General features: G+C 38.6%; 1 protein-coding gene across 2 annotated transcripts in view; it reads left to right on the plus strand.

The window, feature by feature from the left end:
* The first annotated feature begins 248 nt into the window (after positions 1-248).
* Positions 249-16,946, plus strand: part of adarb1 (adenosine deaminase, RNA-specific, B1) — a 54,864-nt gene continuing 38,166 nt past the window's right edge. Inside the window, exon 1 of one of the 2 annotated variants that reach the window (XM_012969942.3) lies at positions 249-628. The gene's annotated coding sequence lies outside the window, so the exon portion shown is untranslated. 2 annotated transcript variants of the gene reach the window in all.

Raw genomic sequence — 16,946 nt, forward strand, 5'->3', positions numbered from 1 at the left:
TACTGCTTTGAAAACAGAAGTAAGCCTCACAATACCCCGCTGCATTATCTTCCCAGAGATAACAAGTATAACATTAGTACTGAGGGCACAGGGGCTGCTTAGAGAAAGTCGCATCCTTGACCAAGCGTTCGAATTAGCAACTCCCTAAGCCAAGATGGCACCCCTCTGGCTGTAACAAGACCAGTTTAAAGTCAGCCTAGTATTAGCCACGCCCTTTGAGTTGGATCCATTGTGAACTAAGCTGTGCACACGCAAAGGGCGGGGTCGGCCTTTAGGGCAGCTGTGCCTGATTGGTTGTTGTCATGAACGCGCGTTGGGGGGAGGAGCTGGTTGGTCTGACTGCCTGGGAGCTGACAGAGTGTACGCAGCACCGGGAGGCATAGACACCGTGTTTCGGCGGACTGGAAAAGGACCGGGGATCTCGGGCATCAGCAGAGACAGACAAAAAGGTGGAGTTCTCATTCACTGGAAACGAAGCAGCGGGGTGCAAGAAGCTGGTTGAGGAGAGCCGCCAGAATCCCTCCGTCTGCTGAAGAGCAAGCACGTTTCAGCTAAGGGACCCGGCACGACCCTGCACATCTCTGCTGTCCAAATCCTGCCAGGCCTGTGCCCTGCTGAGCATTAGGAGGTAAGATTTCAGATTGCCAGGGGACCACAGTCGCCCTTAATCTGCTGTTCACCAGCATTTGCCGTACTTCATTTCCCAGCATTCCAGGGGATACTGAGTGTTGTAGTTTAGCAGTAACTAAAAAGCCACAAGTTAAATACCCACTAGTTTCTTGTATATCTTAGCGCTCTACTAAGTTCTCAATAACCCACTAGCCCATGAAATAACCGATTAGCACTATTCACACCTCTCCTGAGGAGCTAGGAGTCCAAAGGGACATGGGAAAATAAAGGAGCTGTACAATATACACTGGTTAAAAAAAAGGCTTGTTTGTTTAAAGTGCTCACATACTGAATGTAAATAAGCCTCTTTGAACACTTGACTGCTATTCAATTCCAGCAGCACCCCCATTTCTGTAGGAACCCATGTAGAATACTATGGTTTTAGTACAGACACAATGGGAAGGACAGGGATAAAATGTCATTTTGGACTCTCTACACACTTAATGGCAAATGGGGAAATATGACAGCTGCTGTCAGGTGGCATAGGTAGTAAAATGCACCTTCACCGTTCTACAGGAAACTGAAACACAGTAACGCTGACTGACTTCTACTCAGAAATGCACAAGCAAGTGTCTCTGAGGCAAGGGCCACCTGTTACCCCTTAGTGCATTTTAGGCAGAGTGTGTCCCCAAAACTGTGACAGGTGGATAGGAATGTTTGAACCCCACTATTTTGCCATTAGCCTTATATTGAAACATTTTTTAATACAACATAGGGCTGTACAGATGCACATATTGTATTTGCAGATGCTGGGCAGACAGATATAACCTTTTAGGGTACATAAAATATTTTAACTCTGTGGCACTTTCATTGGTTGTATAGCATATGCTTAACTAGTCCGACTATAAGGAGGACAAACCTCTTGGCTGTGCAGGCTCCAGTGCAAAAGGGGCCTAGTAAGGACACTCAAAGCACATCTATTGACCACCTCCCATGTTATGAGAAAAGATGGTTCCCGTGTCAGTGAGGTCACTCTAACCTGGGTGTAGAAAAAAATATATTTTTTGCTGTGAAATAGGCTTTTCTGGTCAGTGAAGATACTAAAATTTAGTGTGGGGGGGAAGAAAATATTTGTTATTGGATGACCCAGGTGAATTTATCATTCATATTAATTGCTGTGACTATATAGCATTTTGCTTTAAGGTGTCTCTGTGTTACTTTACACAGGAAGAGTGTGATAGTAATAAAGGCCAGGAGAAATGACCCGGGTAAGCGTGTATTAATGGCCCTTTGGATAGGATCTGTAGAATGCTTGGTGTTGACTTTCTTTTGAGGAGATGGTCACTAAGTATCATGATGGCTGCATCTACAAAGCTGTATTAACATTCCATTTATCTGCTTTTTTTGATAGTACAGTAAACATATATATTTTAGTCTTAATTTGCAAATCCCACATAGGTATTCTGTGCTGTGCTCTTTAAAGTTTTGTTTTTTTAAGTATTGCAATCATCTTAGAGCTCAGTCACTGACTTACGGTTTGCAGGAATCTCACAGTTGAGCTACTGTATGCATAAACTGCAGAATAGCTGATCTGCTGAATGAACGCTTAATCAGACTTTAAAGGGAAGTTACAACTGATGCCTGTCTTTTGTAGTGTAATGTTTTCTAGAGGGCAGTTTCCTTATTCCAATAGTCCAGACCAAAAACAGTTCATTGAATTTATTATAAAGGTGATTTAGAGTCGCTACTCAAAGGACTGCTTATTAATCAGCCTAAAAACAAGTTCCATACTTGTGCGTGAATGACCTTTAGAGCTACACACTGTAACATGCAAAATGTTTCATAGTGAGTGTGCTGCAGTTTTTCTGCATACATCCTACTGGGGCATTTATACCTTGTTGGACTGAGTGCAGAAGCCTTTTTCTAAATCTAAAGAGCATGATTAGGATACAAATGAATCGTTTTTGTTGGCATTATAACAGCAGTAAATACTAAATGAATAATGTAAATGTTGTGTAAGTTCTTTAAGATCTCAATGAACACTTCAGTTTGAATATCTGAATCAATAGGACATGACGTTTGGCCATCGTTTTATGCTTTTCATCTAGTTGCCCTCAGTGGCTTAAAGGGCTGGGTACGCCTGTGTAAGCTGTTTTAATATTGTTGGTGGCAATTGCAAGAGCAACCTGTCATGTTATGGAAATGCATTCATTAAAGCAGCATTAGTATGGCATATAAAGAAACCTGCATTCATTTAATTTACATTGAAATTGCTCTGCATACAGAGGGCCTGCTGCAGCATTCTTAAACCATCCCCCATTCACAGGCCTGTCATTATAAAGCTGATCACAGCATCCTTTAGCTCCATGCTAGTATGCTTGGCCATATCTGACATGTAGTACATACCAGTTTTGCTTTTTCCAGGAAGAATGAAAATGCTCTCATGCTTTTTAACATTCACTATTGTCCAGCATTGACCCTAAATGTGCTTTTAGCATCTCTTGTACTAGGATTTGGGAATAAAAAGAATTTACAATATCTTGCTCTTCATACAATAATTTGTAGGACTTTCTCTTTTTTGCCACATTTGTCTTGTAATGTATTTACAATGCAGCTGCTGGCAATTGCTGATTTATGTGTTCATAGGCTGTATATTGATTGTTGTATCTATCCTTTTCTTGTAATGTTCATGCCAAGAGTAAGGGACAAAGTAGAAATAGTGATAAAAAAATGTACAACATATATATACAGTGATGGTGATACAGTTTTGGTAAAGATTATATTGCCAATCAAAAAATGCATCTGTTGATTTTAAATTTCAACAGTTCTAGCTTTGTATGTCCCTCACTTTGGCTTTTTAAGTTTACCCCTTTCTACATAAAGTTTAAACACGGGGCCTGTCCCATGGTTGTAAACAACTGGTGTTAATGCACTGAGTTGTGTTTATCATGTCAGATTTGGGCAAGTACTGCATGAAACGCTCATTAAAAGTAAGCTGGATGGAAAATGAAGGGAATGAATTTAACTTGCTTCCGACTGCAAATTAAAACACTAAATAACTTCTGTTGGTGTCAAATCCAAGTCCAGCATATGGGATTACATTCAGTTTCCCAGACTGCTAGAACAAATGTGCAGTTTAAGTGTAAAGACTATGTAGATTATTTAGTGGAACCCTAAAATATCAAGTGCAAAGGCAATGCCAACAACATTTTAGTAGGTGCAGGTTATGCTTATATAGCAAATAAAACCAAAATAGAAAAAATAAACTTTGTATACATGGGTACTGGTACACTGAAGTAGAAAATACATAGACTTTTTTAAATGTGCAGAGGTTTTAGTAGAGTCTAAAAAACAAATACTTCTACTACAAGTACTTGTCTTGTAATTATGTCTTCTAGTGTCGTGTAGGAACCCTAGATAAGAAAATTGGATTAGAAAGGTTTTAGTACTTAAATGGAGATAATTGGATAAGATGTCAATTTGCTGTACACATCTACAGGATTAAAACTTTACAATGGGGTATCTGGCAAACCACAGGTTATTGGAGATACAAACAAACATTTAACAAACATTTTTATATTTTATTGTATTTTTTAACTAATTCATAAACATGCAGCATGCTGCCTTTGGGAAAAAATCCCCCAAAACAAACGCAATGGAATACGACTGAATCTGAATGCTTGTGGGTACAATCAGGCAGAATAAAATGGAATTGAATATCTCATGCATTAAGGGGCACTCACACCTTCAAACGTGTAAAATTTATGGGAAAAAAACATAAATCATAAGCCATATATGGACTGCATGTCTACTAAGGTAGAGGACTGAATAAATTGGTAAACTTGATAAATGTGCATGTTACCCATGTAGTCCAGAAGGTGGCTTGCTTTTTTTAAAAGTTTGTATTCGTTGAATGGGTACACAAGGTACTTGTTTTTGTCGAAAGAGTTTTCTACAGGTTATGTATGAAAGCTATATTGGTGAAACTGTGTATACCATATCATAAGCTGGATTTGGTTTCTGTTTTGCGTCATTCATGTTTTTTTTTTAATTATATAGAAACCCCTTGTGAGTAATGCTTCCAGAACAGCACCCTGTACTAATGGTATCTAGTTGTGGTGTTTTACTGAATTCTACAGAACTTGCATTTACCAAGGCAAGTAACTTTAGCAGCACTTGGCTTTATATTCGGAGAAACTTTTTTTTTTTATTTGATTTATTACTTATAAGGAAATACTGTTGAAGTCAGAACAACCTACCCTGCCCCTAAGGCAGCCAGGTACACCATTCCGGGGCCATGTGTGTGATTTTTGGTTCATAAATAGGAGTAGCAGGGAAGTGGAGTTAGTTTGGGTGCGTTGTGGGTGTGGTTTTTTCATAATGGGGCGTGGTGCATCATGTGCCTTGTTTTACTTGTTGGCAGGGCCCACCACCTAGGAGACCCCAGATCATTAATAACTGAGGCCCCAAGGGAAGGACCTGCTAACTCAATAGGATACGGCCCAATGATAACTGATGGTGGCCCTGTTGCCAGCAGCCACTGCCCTTTGGTCATGGTATATAATATTCTTTTTCTATGCTTGCTTCTGCAGTGCTATAGTTCCATTGGATATACTTGCCTTTAATACTCATTTATATTTATTTAGTATAAAGTATATTTATAAAGTACTAAATCTTTCTAAGGGCGTTTTGTCTTGCTGCACATATTTCAATTCTTTACTTTTGTTTGTAGTAAATTGTTAATCCACTTGTAATTTTCAATGTTTATGTGAGAAGTGCTATGGTCAGATGAACAAGATTATGTTTAACTTGTAAAATAGCTATAGAAAATGTTTAGTGGTCTTGTGTATTCTGTAGGGTGGGTGCATGCAACAAAGAAAATAACTAATGCTTTGTGAGTGACAGATTGCATGCTTTGTTCTTGCTTAGCTCTAATGTGTGACATTTCTTTGGTCACAGCTTTGCCATCTGCTACTTTGATCTATGTACATTTCCTTACATAGTTAAGGGTATGTTTCTATTGGGCTTTTTGTTGCAAAAATGAATGTAGGTATTTATGTAAGCACATTAATGTTAAAAATTAAAGTTTCACAGTTGTTACTGACAGCATAAGTTGTATATATAGAGGGGTCTCTCCTTATAAAATCTATATATATATATATATATATATATATATATATATATATATATATATATATATATATATATAATAATTGTATCATCATGATATATGTTCCTTACCTGTTAATTAACTCATTTAACAGGTAAACTCTCTTCACTATTTCCACCTTGCTGATAGCAGTAGTTCCCCACTACTCAGTAGTTCCCTAGCATCAAGAGGCAAGAGAGCCGCCTTTTCTTGCATTGCTCTTTTTTTTTTTTTTTTTACTTTTGGACTATCTCACAAGGTTAAAATGTGTGTGAATGTGTCTGTGTATATATGTGTGTGTACATATATATATATATATATATATATATATCTCAGAAATACGCACCAAACAATGTAGCAAACTGCTGTCCTGGTGCAAGGAAAAAAAGTTCTGCACTCACAGGTCTTAAATAAATAAATAAAAAATATTCATTCAATCATATGTGCAGTCAATCATAACTGCACTTATAATTGAATACATTTTTTTGAAGTATTTACTCAAGACCCATGAGTGCAGAACGTTTTTTTGCTCTCTCTCTTCTCTCTCTTCTCTCTATCTCTATCTATCTATCTATCTATAGATAGAGAGAGAGAGTCTCTCGTTTTTTTGCTTGTATGTTAACTTTGATAAAGGCTGCAGGAGTAGCCGAAACATCAGTTCTTCACTGTCTCACACAACTCAACTCTCTGGAGTTGAGTAGTAAACCATTCTATTTTTTCATTTTGTTCACAATTCTTTAAATTCTAGAAGTGCTGTTCTTGTTCCAGTATGTGTGTATATATAGTTTTTTTCCCTGAGGAAGAGCACAGTTAGTGCTCGAAACGTTGGATCTCTTTTCTTAAATAAACTTATTATATTTTTGCCAAGTCCTGATGTGTGCAGCTCATTCTCTTGCTTTATATATATATATATATATATATATATATATATATATATATATATATATATATATATATATATATATATATATATATACAGTATATATAAAGCAAGAAAAAAGAGCTGCACTCACCAGGACTTGGTAAAAATATAGTAAGTTTATTTAAGCAAAGAGATTTTTGGATCTCTTTGCTTAAATAAACTTACTATATTTTTACCAAGTCCTGGTGAGTGCAGCTCTTTTTTCTTGCTTTATATTTTTTAGCCAGCACCCTGGGCATTTGAATTTCAATAGGGTGTGCTCCGTTTGTTCTTGCTATATATATATATATATATATATATATATATATATATATATATATATATATATATATATATATATATATATATATATAATTATGCATTGTGGCATTTTCATTTATTTTCTAGCATTAGTATTGTGTGTGGTTTAAACAAATGTAAGGCATTGAGAAGAACTTTTGTTATTATGTTATTAAACACCCGTTAAATCCCTGTTCACGGCACCAAGAATGTTAAGAAAAAGATCACAACTCTTAGTGCTTTATCAGGTACTAGGATGTTTGGATATCAAGTTAAAGCCTCCATGTAATCCTCAAAACAAATCTTGCCTCACATTAACTTTTGTTGTAAAAGGGGTCCCACTATATTTATTGACAGTAAATCTATGAGAACATAGGGGGGGTTATATATAAAAGGTGCTAAGTTTACCAAAGTTTTTGCACCTGGACAAACTTTGTGCCTTTTGTTGGCCTTTATGTCCCCTTCTCAGCACATGTACACTGCACACAGCTGTTCATTATGCATGCTAGAAACAAATGAAACACTTAGGGGGCTATTTATTATGCTGTGTAAAACTAAATTAGCCAAAACAATGGTGTAAAAAGCTGAAAAAATGACAAATTTTGCCATCCAAATTCCAGATTTTATGCTGCTATTTTATGTAAGTTCCAGCAAAATTAAAACGAGTAAAAAAATTTTGTGGCTATTTTTTACACAGCATAATAAATAGGCCCCTTATACTTTAACAGGTATGTGTGTTCTTGTTACCCCCTTTTGTCAGCAGAAGCATGCTTCAGGGAGCACTGTAGACAGCTTTTCCTGTGTGACACCTGCAGTTTAATCCTGAAACACTAGGGGTCTCCTACAATTGCAAGTACAGTATGCAAAGTACAATTTTGATCATGTTGCCATGTTTTTTAAATACAATGTTGCGTTCATCCCGTAATGCCAGTTTAACAGCAGTCATGATGGAGGTGCAATTGTGCTAAACATTTTTATTTGGTGTAATTTACAGTGTTCAGCATTAAAATGACTTTTGATTCTTTAGATGCAAGTGTGCTGCAGCTCACTTCAGAGGTAGTGGTAGCTCCAGGACTCCCATGTGTCAGTAGGTGGACTGTGCTCAACAAGAGGCAGGATGGAGTGAGCGGCTCTAAGAGAAAATTTACAGAAGTGCAAGGGACACATTTTGGTGCAATTTCCTACATAACATCCATATGGAAAATTGCACAACTATGTGCAAATGACCCTTTTCAACCCTTTCCATGCTTTACTATATAACTCTAACCTGTGGCCAGCACTAGCTGTTGGGTGTGTACATGTTCATTAAAGGAGAACTAATGCTCATAAAGAATTAGGCTAGAAGTGCTACAGCTTGTGTTTTTGGCCTAATGTACAAGCCAAAGGCAACCACAGCATTATAGTCATAAGCTTCTAAAGATGCCCATAGTAACACTCCATCTTCTTCTCTGCTAATACACAGCTCTCTGTAGCATCAGCTTCTATGACGGATAAAATCTCGCTCTCTGTTAATGTTTTGATGATTTTCAGATGACCTCTAAACTTAGCTTCACAACAGCACACTGAGCATGTGCAGTGTAACCGACACTCAAAACATGGATAGCTGCTGTGGACAACTGCAAAAGCATGGATCATTGCTGATGATTTTGTGTGCCCCACAATCATTTCTGGTCGTGGGTTGTAAAATATCTTTTATTAGATTCCAGATGAGGATTTCTATACATCATTCTGTCTTCTGCTTGATAAAAAAAAATGTGATCATGCACTCAGCCTTGTTAAGGATTTAAAAGGAAACAAGACAGCTAGAAGTATAAAACTGGACATTCATGTGTGTTCCAGGATATTGTATTGGGGTTAAAAAAGCACCAACAACCACAACTTGTATGTCTTTTTGAGTGTTGTGTAGAGGAAGACTGCACACTGAGCATACAGATCCTGTGCAGAACACATTTTAGGATCTACTCTGTCTGTGTTTATAGAGGGGTTCATTGTGTTTGCCGAAAGTCATGGACATGGTTGTATGCTGTATTAGCAGATAACTATGTGATAGCTGTACTTCTAGTTATTTTGCTGGTATAATGGCAGGTGAAAGGTGCAGTGTTGGTGATCATTTCCACCAACATGGAACTTTGTGTTTATATATAAAATATATGATGGTGTTATATATGCATGGTATTTATATATATATATAACCATATATATTGTGGTATGAGAACTTAGATTGTAACTACACTGGGTAGACCACTGTAAACGGCAGGTTCCATATGTGCCTGTTACAAAAGATTTGAAGCTGGAGCAAAATGTACTTTTACCTTCTGTATTTGAGTAATAACAACAATGGACTTGGATATGCAGTGTACAAGAGTTTTAAAAGTAGTTGTTGGGGCAAGTTTTTTGGCACCCAAGTATGATTAGGCTGAAGTCCCATACAAGTCCCCGCAATAGATCTCTGCTACCACAGGCAACTAATCTCTTCTAAATGCCTTTCCACCGTCAACAAAGGGAATCGGCGGTTGAAAGGCCCTACACATGGCTTTGGTTTTCGGAGTTGCACAAAGTTTCCTCCTGCAGGCAACTTCGGGTGACTTGAAAACCAAAGAAATATGTAGGCCTTTTCACTGACAACAATCACAGAAAGGCCCCTTATCTGGAAAACTCCAGGTCCCAAGCTTTTTAGATAACCTGTACTACAACTGTTTCTACTTTATAATAAATAGCAAGTAAATTTGTTTGCCACAATTTGCAATTCATAAAGCCATGCCTTTGTCCAGCATAATCTTCTTCAATGTCATCCTTTAACAAACATTCTAATAATTTGCCCACTATAGCTGTCAAACCTAGGTTTGCATGATGTCACTTCCGTACATGGTGCTGCACCCCCCCCACTATGCACGGGGTGTGCAGCACTATGTACCCCCACCTCAGCAGCTGGGTTTCATAGAAAAGTATCCAGCAGCAGCGGGAGAAACTTTTTTCCCTAAAAAGTGTTTTATTTGCTGTATAGGCACCAGAAGGCTGCCCCCTCCCCAAACCTGCTGCCCTGAGCACATACCTTCAAGTTCCTATATGGGTGGGTGCATGCGAAGTACTGATGCTCCAGTCCGTGGTAGTAGGTAAGTGGCTAGAATCACAGGGGGTGGGCCTAGTGACTTGCCACCCCCAAGTCATTTACCTTTCTATCTACATTGACTAACAATAGACTGGATGCCATTGACTTCCAGCTGTTGGTAAATTTATGAGCTCTCTATCTGTGATAGTGATAAACCAATAATCATATCATCTTTATGTTGCAAAGAACCTGTATTTCTGTAGTAATTGATGTCCAGGGTCCGACTGAGAGGTCCAAGACCCACTGGGGCCCCCCACCCCAGTTGCGACATCATACTCCCCCACCACATACCGCACTTCCCCCTTGCAGCTGTAATGGAGGATGATGGAGGGAGCGAACTGGGCCTGGCAACCATGTTTTTGCTGGTGGAAGAAGAGATAGCTAGTACTTATCATGCTTCCCTTTTTAAACTTTGTTATAGGTGTAAAATATGAAATATTATTGGTGATAGCTAGGAATAATCTTTCTGTGTTCATAACTTAGTCTTTCTCAGTTTTGTTTTTGGTCTTAATTGTGAGTTACAGTCATTCTTGAGCTAGTAGATAATTACATCTTCCAGCTGGACATCTGTTTTATATATATCACCCGTATCTTATAATTAATAGTCAAAATTAGGGCCTGATTTGTTATTTTGCTCACACCATGTTTCTTGTAGTTCTGTGCGGTGTATTTTATCAGTGTTGTAATCAGGACATGGAACTCCCTTGCTGATAGCTAGTATTACATGCCTGCCCCCATGGCTACACAGCAGCTTATTTATATAAACTATAGTAGTCTTTCTGAGGCAAACACACCAGTTGTAGCAATGCAGGGCAACAGTATATTATATTGTAATTACTTTTATACACTTTATTTTTTTGGTGTTACTGTTCCTTTAAACCTTTCTATCTCGCTGCTCCTTACCTCTGGAACTCTATCTCTGAATCCCTCCGTAGGGAACACTCACCCGCTCTCTTTTAGAAAAAGCTCAGCTATTACCTTCTGGAGCACTAAAACATTATTTTGCCCAGTCCTGCGCTTAAGGACAAATGCCCATACCTGGTGCACTCTTACCTTCCAATTTGTGCCTGAATGTTACCCAACCACTTAGACTGTAAGCTCTAAGAGGCAGGGACCTCCTTCCTACTGTGTCTCATACCACATGGCACTTGTGGTATGAGATTTGTACAGCGCTGCGTACCCTTGTGGCACTTTATAAATAAAGTTATACATCCATACATCCATACATACATACATACATACATACATACATACATACATACAGAAACCTACATGTCACTGCGATGGAAATATGTGGTGCGGGTGAAACTATCATTTGTTCACGCTGTGTTGACCCTGTGTGTGGGCTGACAGGCACATGGTTAGTGTGTGTACTGAATGGATTTTGGTGCAAAAATGTGTAATTGATGGGCTGATCCAGAGCAGAAGATGACCAGAGGAAAAAACAACTCGTGCCATTAGCCTACAGGTTATACTCTCAGAAGCAACTTTGTTTTTGTTATGGGGTATGGTTGTTTACCACCGCAGTGGTCACTATGACCAGAATTTCACAAGAACTAACTGGCACATAACTGGAATTGGCAATGTAACATCTATGAAACATCCTGGCAGAGGAGGTATTATACTTTTACATTATATATACAGCGTTCTTTTTATTAATAAGAATTTTATTAATAGCATAATTTGGCTTGTGTTTAGATGTTTTGATGTTTAGCCACTATGCTAAAGGGATTTTAAATTCGGTGGTATATGTCTTTGTAATTGAGAGATACTTCTAAGTCTGAGAAGAATTTCAATATATTCTTATCCACCAAGCAAGCGTTCTGCCATTTCCATGCAATTTTTATATTTGCTAAAGCCTTGATAGAAATAGTTTATTCTATACAGCAATCCTTCTACCTGTGAATGTGAATTCAGTTACATGAGCAGGAATTTGCAAACTATGTCAGTATGATTGCTGGAAATGTTAAAAATGTACGCGCATAAGCACCCCACTTACAGTGGTGTGAAAAACTATTTGCCCCCTTCCTGATTTCTTATTCTTTTGCATGTTTGTCACACTTAAATGTTTCTGCTCATCAAAAACCGTTAACTATTAGTCAAAGATAACATAATTGAACACAAAATGCAGTTTTTAAATGAAGGTTTACGTTATTAAGGGAGAAAAAAAACTCCAAATCTACATGGCCCTGTGTGAAAAAGTGATTGCCCCCCTTGTTAAAAAATAACTTAACTGTGGTTTATCAATTTCAATTTTCAATTTCAATATCAATTTCTGTAGTCACCCCCAGGCCTGATTACTGCCACACCTGTTTCAATCAAGAAATCACTTAAATAGGAGCTACCTGACACAGAGAAGTAGACCAAAAGCACCTCAAAAGCTAGACATCATGCCAAGATCCAAAGATATTCAGGAACAAATGAGAACAAAAGTAATTGAGATCTATCAGTCTGGTAAAGGTTATAAAGCCATTTCTAAAGCTTTGGGACTCCAGCGAACCACAGTGAGAGCCATTATCCACAAATGGCAAAAACATGGAACAGTGGTGAACCTTCCCAGGAGTGGCCGGCCGACCAAAATTACCCCAAGAGCGCAGAGACAACTCATCCGAGAGACCACAAAAGACCCCAGGACAACATCTAAAGAACTGCAGGCCTCACTTGCCTCAATTAAGGTCAGTGTTCACGACTCCACCATAAGAAAGAGACTGGGCAAAAACGGCCTGCATGGCAGATTTCCAAGGCGCAAACCACTTTTAAGCAAAAAGAACATTATGGCTCGTCTCAATTTTGCTAAAAAACATCTCAATGATTGCCAAGACTTTTGGGAAAATATCTTGTGGACCGACGAGACAAAAGTTGAACTTTTTGGAAGGTGCGTGTCCCGTTACATCTGGCGTAAAAGTAACACAGCATTTCAGAAAAAGAACATCATACCAACAGTAAAATATGGTGGCGGTAGTGTGATGGTCTGGGGTTGTTTTGCTGCTTCAGGACCTGGAAGGCTTGCTGTGATAGATGGAACCATGAATTCTACTGTCTACCAAAAAATCCTGAAGGAGAATGTCCGGCCATCTGTTCGTCAACTCAAGCTGAAGCGATCTTGGGTGCTGCAGCAGGACAATGACCCAAAACAAACCAGCAAATCCACCTCTGAATGGCTGAAGAAAAACAAAATGAAGACTTTGGAGTGGCCTAGTCAAAGTCCTGACCTGAATCCTATTGAGATGTTGTGGCATGACCTTAAAAAGGCGGTTCATGCTAGTAAACCCTCAAATAAAGCTGAATTACAACAATTCTGCAAAGATGAGTGGGCCAAAATTCCTCCAGAGCGCTGTAAAAGACTCGTTGCAAGTTATCGCAAACGCTTGATTGCAGTTATTGCTGCTAAGGGTGGCCCAACCAGTTATTAGGTTCAGGGGGCAATTACTTTTTCACACAGGGCCATGTAGGTTTGGATTTTTTTTCTCCCTAAATAATAAAAACCCTCATTTAAAAACTGCATTTTGTGTTTACTTGTGTTATCTTTGACTAATAGTTAAATGTGTTTGATGATCAGAAACATTTAAGTGTGACAAACATGCAAAAGAATAAGAAATCAGGAAGGGGGCAAATAGTTTTTCACACCACTGTATATACCAGTCATAGCTAGCATTAAAATGTTCTCTGCAATAAGCTGGTGCTAGCTACAGTTTGGTAAAATGTCATTCTCAGCAAAACCGTTAATTTCCTGGGTTTGTGTGAAACTTATCATGTGCAGAGACTTATCATTGTGTAGAAACTTAACATGCTGTTATGCCTATAGTAAGGATATGCATGTATTTGTATCTCTGTGTTTCTTAGCTGGGGCTGTTTGGCTTCCACCTGATGTAATACGTGTTTTGTTACAGGCATGAAAGCAATAAGAATAAAGGTTATATTTGCTAACTCTGTCTGTTTTCCAAACCAAATGTAAATGTTTGGTGTCTCTATAAGTAAAAGCAGATGTGTAATGATTTGTGTTAAACTATGTTTATGTATAAATTTGTTCTGGAAAGCTTATTTGTTATGTAGAATTCAGCAAAGCTGCAGATTCCAGCAGAACATGTAATTTTTTTTTTTTTTTTGCAATACAATGTCACAACAGTTTGTTGCTTTTGTTACTGTATTGCAGTGCTGTCCAACTGGCGGCCCGCGGGCCGCATGCGGCCCACGACCCCCCTCTGTGTGGCCCCCCACCTGTCTGGCTGCTTTGATGTATCAGTACTGTGATTAACTGGCCCCCTGCATGGTTATCACCTCAGATTCAGGCTGTAATCAGGCTGTATTGTTTAAACATGTAATCCCCTGTGTTGTTCACACCTTTTAATCTCTGCATTGTTCTACCCCTGCAGTGTTCACACCTCAGGCTCAGGCTGTAATCACTCCCATTGTTCCCCTGTTCACACCTCAGGAGCAGTAGAAACCCACAAATAATCCCTGCACACTACAAAAGGAACATATACTGAGGTGGTACTTCAATTAAAATATGTTTTTTAATATATAGTTATTGTGCAGACTGTAGGAGCAGTGCCAGCATTGTGTCACTGTAGGCTGCCTGTGTGTGCCATACACACAGGCATCATAGGGCAAGCAGAGTATGGCACACACAGGCAGGGTAGGGAAGGCAGAGTATGGCACACACAGGCCAAGTATGGCACAAACCAGCCAAGAATGGCAAACACAGTGAAAGTATGGCACATGCAGGCAGGGTAGGGCAGGCAGAGTATGGCACACACAGGCCAAGTATGGCACAAACCAGCCAAGTATGGCACACAGGCAGGGTAGGGAAGGCAGAGTATGGCACACACAGGCATGGTAGGGCAGGCAGAGTATGGCAGGTTTTTGCTGTACTACAACCATTAATACGGGTATGGTCATGTAATAACATGGGTGTGGTTTCAAGTGGGTGCGGTTTCAAAAAGGGGAGTAGTCAAAACTGGCTTCCATTATCGGCCCTCCACCACGTAGGTCGGAAAAATTCCGGCCCTCGGTACCACAGAAGTTGGACAGCACTGCTGTATTGTATAGCAAAAAAACCTGAATTCTTCTTTGACAGTGCATCTTTCTTAAGTGAAAATTATGTTTTCAGACAGTTTTAAACTGAAATGGTTTGAATAGATGTTTATTGTATTTGCAATAATAAATGAGCTCACGTAAGTCAGGCTTCTTCAAAAGTCTTAGGTAAGAATATATCTCCACTTCTCACAGACAGGTGATGTTTAGTGAAATGGCCGTCATATATGTCCCCACAATACACCATGAGAATCCATTGAGCTGAGGGACTTCTGCATTGGTACAAGAAGTTACTGGGTCCCATGGAAAAGTAATTTTATGGCAACCATAAGCTTTGGATATCAGACATTTTTCATGAAACGTCTTCGGTCCACCTATAAATTCTGGGCTCCATAAGAGTTGCAGGTTCTGCTTTCTCTGATTTTATGCCCCTGGATTACTGTGGTAGTTGGAGGTACCATGAATAGTACAGTAGGTGCACTCACCATTGGCTTGGGGATGGTGCATTTGTCATAAGAGACAGCTGTACATTAGAAGTAAATACTTATTTGTTCTTTTTCTTTAATCATTTGTGATTAAATGTTTCCCATTTGTTACTAGTTGTGTGGCTTAATAGGTAGTGGCAAAAGTGGACATGGCCTGCAAAAAAATCTGCTACCCTTATGTTGAAGTGATAATGACACATTTCTGTCGGGAATCATGCCAGTAGATTAGCGGTCACAATATTTTAGCTGTAGGAAAATTTCAGGGTCATGTTAAATATAATAATATGCATGATTTTATTCATCAATTCTGTTGGCTTTATATAACAGTAAAGACAAACTCTTTGAGAGTCAAACACAGTCATTGTGATTTTCTTTAGTTTAACTTTATAAACTTGGTTTGTTATGCTGGGAGACCTTTTATTTTTTACTTTCGTCCTTGACACCACTCTTTACCCTTCACAATACGATTATGACCTAGGGGAAAAATGCAACAATTCCCTTTGTGACAAGGGTTCTTATTAAACTCCTCCTTCTAACTTTAGAATTTAAGTTAGGATGGTTAATGTAGTGAGATCATTTTACATAGGATAGGGAAGTAGGCAAAGGAACAAATCTTTCCACCATCTAAAAGGTAGTGTGATTGTTGAAGCCTTATGCCAATAATCGAAGGTAAATGTTCCTGCTCCCATCCTTTGTTCCTTAATTGGGAGGAAAGAAATTAATAAAGGTAGCTAATAACTTGTGTGCTTATGCCCGGAATTGTTTTACCAGACACAATTCTGTGTGCACGCATATTATTCAGTATTAATTTGGACCCAACACCACTTTGCACACAAAGATCAAAAAGAATAATTACAGTTTCATTAAACCTGTAAATTTATTATTAGCTTAAATAAATTCTCTGTAAAACATGTATTCACAAAAGAAAGCAATGCTTAAAAGTATCTGTAATGATCTGAGTTAATGATAATTGTTTAAAGTTAGGGCAATGAGTTTTGGAAAACCTGTGACGTCACCGGACGTGTTTCGCTGACCAGTCAGCTTCCTCAGAGGCCTCATGATGTTTATATAAGACAGTAAGATTTAAAGATGTGAAAGCTCCTGATCCATAATAGTTCAGGGGGATCTGTCCCCTGAATTTAGCAGTGGAGCCAGAAGCATATTTGGTGTATTAAAGTACATTGAAGTAAGATAGTTATCGCTGCCGTTTCAATATTTGGGCAATTTGTCACATATGATATGCCATAGGGTACTTATTGTAATGTATTCAGAGATTATAGAAGGACACTTTGTTTGTATTTTTGGAATGATTTAATGTTTTTTTCATAATGTATTTACAGAGTATTATGGGTTAAATGG

The sequence above is a fragment of the Xenopus tropicalis genome, chromosome 9 (genome assembly GCF_000004195.4).
Source record: "Xenopus tropicalis strain Nigerian chromosome 9, UCB_Xtro_10.0, whole genome shotgun sequence".
Lineage (NCBI taxonomy): Eukaryota > Metazoa > Chordata > Amphibia > Anura > Pipidae > Xenopus > Xenopus tropicalis.